Source organism: Dendrobates tinctorius, unplaced genomic scaffold (assembly GCF_039654945.1).
Source record: "Dendrobates tinctorius isolate UK_male_01 unplaced genomic scaffold, ASM3965494v1 ptg000074l, whole genome shotgun sequence".
Taxonomy (NCBI): Eukaryota; Metazoa; Chordata; class Amphibia; order Anura; family Dendrobatidae; genus Dendrobates; species Dendrobates tinctorius.
Genome location: NW_027361742.1, coordinates 375417 through 380776, shown reverse-complemented (window position 1 = coordinate 380776; position 5360 = coordinate 375417). Strand labels below are relative to the sequence as shown.

The 5360-nt window shown below is 41.9% G+C and overlaps 1 long non-coding RNA gene across 1 annotated transcript; it reads right to left on the bottom strand.

Moving 5' to 3' along the window:
• Nucleotides 1-562: 562 nt before the first annotated feature.
• On the bottom strand, nt 563-1252 carry LOC141096368 (uncharacterized). The gene is made up of 3 exons (XR_012233673.1): nt 1118-1252; nt 956-1042; nt 563-826 (listed from the first exon to the last, which is right to left on the bottom strand). It is a non-coding gene; the product is annotated as an uncharacterized lncRNA (long non-coding RNA).
• Nucleotides 1253-5360: the final 4108 nt, after the last annotated feature.

The window sequence follows — 5360 nt, the reverse complement described above, 5'->3', positions numbered from 1 at the left end:
TAAAAACCCAAAATTTATAATACTTACGATCTCGTGGCAAGGACCGGTCCTAGGAACTGCAATGCGTGATAGTGACGGTATCTAGTTCTGGTCCTTGACGCAGATCCACTGCGAACCTGGCCCTCAGCACGAACATCACTGTTGAAGCGGTCCTTGATCGAACGCCAACGTGTTCGGACTTTGTCCACTGTTGGGAAAAAAAAACAGTGCCGTCAAGGACAACAGTCACTGCGAAACAATATAGCAATACAATACTCAAAGCAGTCACTGTAGAGCCCGATGACACTGTTGGGTTTCCTGCTAGAATATACCTAGCACGAAACCCAACAGTGCCGTCAAGGACAACAGTCACTGCGGCACAATATAGCAATACAATACTCAAAGCAGTCACTGTAGAGCCCGATGACACTGTTGGGTTTCCTGCTAGAATATACCTAGCACGAAACCCAACAGTGCCGTCAAGGACAACAGTCACTGCGGCACAATATAGCAATACAATACTCAAAGCAGTCACTGTAGAGCCCGATGACACTGTTGGGTTTCCTGCTAGAATATACCTAGCACGAAACCCAACAGTGCCGTCAAGGACAACAGTCACTGCGGCACAATACAGAGCAGCGAAATACTCACTAAACGCCTTTTTGGAGGATGCTGTGGCGCTGTCCCAGCCATCCATCAACGCTGCGGCCACCTCATTCCATAGCCGCCGGGTCACCACATTGTCCTTGTACAGCCGGTCACGGCTGTCCCACAACGGCGCACGCTCCTGGACCAGGCTGATGAGCTGCTCATTATCCAGGTAGACGTCTTCATCCCGTTGTGGAACCTAGACAAAACACATTCATTAGAATAATCAAATTTAAATTGAATAAAAAGTTACAAAAAAAAGAAAAATAAAAAAGAGTAAAAATAGAAGATAAAAAATAAAGAACATTACAAATCATTTGATACATACATTCCGTATCACCACCGGGACTTGGCTTCGCTGCTCCTGCTCTTCGCCCTCAGTAGTCCCGTCCGCAGAAGATGATGATGATGATGTCTTAAAAAAGTTGAAAAAACGTAAGAGATTTGGAGTAGCAGCAGATATACTTACCAGATGCACGAAAATAATCACCTCACGGTCTGCTTGCGCCAATTCCTGCCGCGATGGGGAATATTCGGATTCTGAAGACATACTGCATGTAAAAATAATAAAAATCATTAGTACATACATAATTTAAAAGGACAGGCATATAATGTAATATACTCACATTCTTGACAGGAAGATGGGTTCCTTGGTGACTGTCTGCTCTCCAATCTGTCAGTGTAGCAGTGGCAGAGTTTTGGCAGGCACCTCCTTTATATAGACTTTTTTTTTTTACTTTAGAAGTTTATAACTAGTACAACAAGTGGACACCACCAAAAGTGCCAAAAAAACGCAGCGCTAAAAAACCGCATACATAAGCATGCCAATGCGCACATATGCGCACCCATAGACTTATAATGGGTGTCTTGCTGTAAAAAAACGCATTGCGTGCGCATGCGTTTTTTTGAGGCAAGTCGGACGCTCAAAAAATGCAACAGGATGCATTTTGTGCGCCCGAGCGCATACCGCAAAAAAACGCATGCGCGGAAAAACGCATACAAACGCATGTGTATGCGCACATAAGCGCATCCCATGCAAAGTATAGGAAAAAAAATCGCATGCGTTTTTTAGCGCTAAAATCCCGCAAAAAAAAAACCGCAAGTGTGAAACCAGCCTTACCTATATGAATTGCAGTCATTGTTATTTTCCAGTCATCTACTATTCTAGTGTAATTGCAATGTTTTTCAACAAACTGCCTATGAAAACAGTATATTTTTTTTAAATAATAAACACTCAAAATGCATGTTCCAAATTATTATGCACAGCAGAGTTTTCAACCTTTTTATTTTGAACAAAAAAATGGTCAATTGTGAAATTATAAGCATTATCAGCTTATTACAAAATTAAATCAAACAGTTTTCAAGTCAAAACTTTATTCTAGGTGATGTTACATTTGCACATAGGACCCCTTGTTGGAAAGAAGCTTCTGAACTCTCTCGTCCATTGAATATGTCAGTTTTTGGATGGTTTGTGCTTCAATTGTTTTGCATGTGGACAGAATACCCTCCCAGAGCTGTTGCTTAGATGTGAACTGCCTCCCGCCATCATAGACACTCCTTTTGATGATGCTCCAGAGGTTCTCAATGGGGTTGAGGTCAGGGGAAGATGGTGGCCACACCATAAGTTTGTCCTCTTTTATGCCCATAGCAGCCAGAAATGCAGATGTGTTATTTGCAGCATGAGACGGTGCATTATCATGCATGAAAATGATCTTGCTGCGGAAAGCACGGTTCTTCATCTTGAACCATGGCAGGAAGTGCTGTTTTAGAAACTCCACATAGATTATGGAGTTCATCTTTACCCCTTCAGGGATCCTAAAGGGGCCGACAATCTCTCTCCCCATGATTCCAGCCCAAAACATTACTCCACCTCCTCCTTGTTGGCGCCTTAGCCGTTTTCATGGAGTGTCCATCAACCAGCCATCCTCCACTCCATCCATCTGGACCATCGAGCGTTGCACGGCACTCATCGGTGAACAAAACAGTTTGGAAGTCAGTCTTCATGTATCGTTTGGCCCACTGGAGCCGTTTCTGCTTGTGTGCAGTGGATAGAGGTGGTCGACAGGATGGCTTACGCACAGCTGCAAACCTCTGAAGGACCCTGCATCTTGTTGTTTGGGGGACATTGGAGGCACCAGCAGCTTCAAAAACTTGTCTGCTGCTATGACAAGGCATTTTTGTAGCTGCTCTTTTAACCTGACGCAATTGCCTGTTGGAAAGAGTCCTCAATTTTTCCTTTTCAGCACGCACACGTGTGTGCTGGGAATCAGCTACATACTTCTTGATTGTGCCATGATCACGATGAAGAGTCTTGGCAATGTTGATTGTAGTCATGCCTTGACCTAAATACTCCACAATTTGTTGCTTCTCAGCAGCCGACACATCCTTTTTCTTTCCCATTTTGGCAAAAAATGTAGGCTGCTTAATAATGTGGAACAGTTTTCTTAAGTAGTCTTGCCTTTATTTGGACACACCTGCCAAACTAATTTACACAGGTATCTGCAATTGCTTTCAGTGATATAAAGAGCCCTGACACACATCACCATCAATGAGTTTAAATGACAAACAAAAAAATTCTAACCTTATCACTCCTAAACTCTTTTTGCATAATAATTTGGAACACAGTTTACTTTACATCAGCACAATGTTGGAGCTGAATTTTCTTTTTGCTAGGAAGTAATAAGGGTTAAAAGTAGTGATGATCGAATAGTTTTGGATAAGTGCTTAACCAAATAGCTGCATCAGTAACCTGGATACCTGGAGCACTCACGATAATCAGCTGTTTGGCGCCGCAGCTGCATGTGTCGCGGCTCTTTCACAGTCACAACACATGCATGGATAGCGCAACAATCACTTATCAGAAGCTATTCAATCATTCCGTGTTAAAAATTGACCAGAGATTTTTCATTTACAAAACCTTTTTTTTTTTTTAGGGACCACCTCCACATTTTGAAGTGCCTTCAGGTGCTTCACAGGAATTTTTTGAAGAAAAAAAACAATATTTAACCCTTTTTTTCACAAAAAAAAACTTCAGATACACTTGTCAAAATAAAACAATTGGAACAGGAAAAAATGGACTCCAAAATTTGTTGTGTAATTTCTCCTGAGCATGCTGATACCCTATATGAGGGAGAAAACTACTGTTTGGGTGCACGGCAGGGCTCGGAAGGGAAGGAGCGTCATTTGACTTTTCGAACGTAAAATTTCCTGGAATCATGAGCGGAAATCATGTCCCATTGGAAGAGTCCCTGATGTGTTTAAACAGTGGAAATCCTTCACAAGTGACCCCATTTTGGAAATTAATTTAATGTATGGCAAGCACCTTGAGGTGCTTCACAGTTTAGAACGTTGAGCTGTAAAAATATTAAAATCACATTTTCTTCCCAAAAATGTTGTTTTAGCCCCATGTTTTTAATTTTTCTAAGGACTAATAGGAACTTTTTTTTTTTACAACATACTGAGGTCCATTTTTCCTGAGTGTGCCAATGGGAATTTATCTGCAGGTGTAGTGCTGATTTTGACTCCATGGATGTTTGCCAGAAACAAGCAGCAATGAACGTTGCCGAGTGAAACTGCCATTGTAGTGACCAGTACGTTGCAGTCAACAGTACGTTAAGCCCAGCCCGTGCTTCTGAGGCATGTACCCGTAAGTTAGGCGAGTTTTTATCGCTTCAGAAATGCCTAACATGTGGACGCTATATGTGGTTTAGATACACTGTGGAGCTCAGAAGGTAGGGGGTATTTGGATTTGGGAGCCCAGAATTTGCTGAATTTGTTTTGGAGGGTTGTGGAGCCATTTTGCTTTTCCAGAGCCTTTGTACTAACAGTAACGTGGAAGCCCCTCTATTTGCGTTAACAGGTGATGGACCTGAGTGAGGGATTGCTTTTTTTTTTTTTAGTGGATTGAGTTGAAGCTTTTATTGAGAACATTTTGGATAACGTTTGGGAACACATTTATCTGGCGTTCTACGCTGACCACTTACTATGGGGTTTACATCTAAATCTCTAAGTGGCGTGATTCAGATGACACCCACGAGGGATCGATTTACAATAATGAGGCAGCAGAATTAATCTGGACCCCGTCTGGCCTCTGTTCAATGGTGTCCTTCTTTTTAGAAGTACACAAAACTGTGGTCCGACAGCACTTTTATGCAATCCTAAAAAGACAGACACAGCCGGATCACAAGTCAGACTGCGTCCACAGTGCCTTTATCTGCCTCATTATAGGGAATCTTCCGCCATAAGTTACATCTGAATCACTTATTTCAGAGATTTACACGGAGACCCTGGTGTAAGCGCTCAACGTAGAGCGCAGGATAAATGTGCACTAACCCTTACTGAGAGCTTTGGGAGGCAGAATGACAAAAATGAACAGTAGGTGAAGAATTAGCTTTATTTATTTTCTACGACATTCCTAGTTCAGTATAAGTGATTAGGCGACTTTATACGTCGGGTCGGTGCGATTACAGCGATATCAAATTTTTATCAGGTATTTATGTTTGGCTGCTCTCACACACTAAAAGGCACTTTTTATTGCAAAAACAAGTTTGTGCATCACAATATTTTGAGAGCTAGAAATTTTCCATATTTTAGCCCACAGAGTCATGAGAGGGTTTGTTGTTTGCGGGACGAGTTGACGTTTTGAACTGGTACCATTTTAGGGCCCATAAAATTTTTTGTTCGCTTTCTATTGTGATTTTTGGGAGGCAAAATGAACAAAAAACAGCAATTCA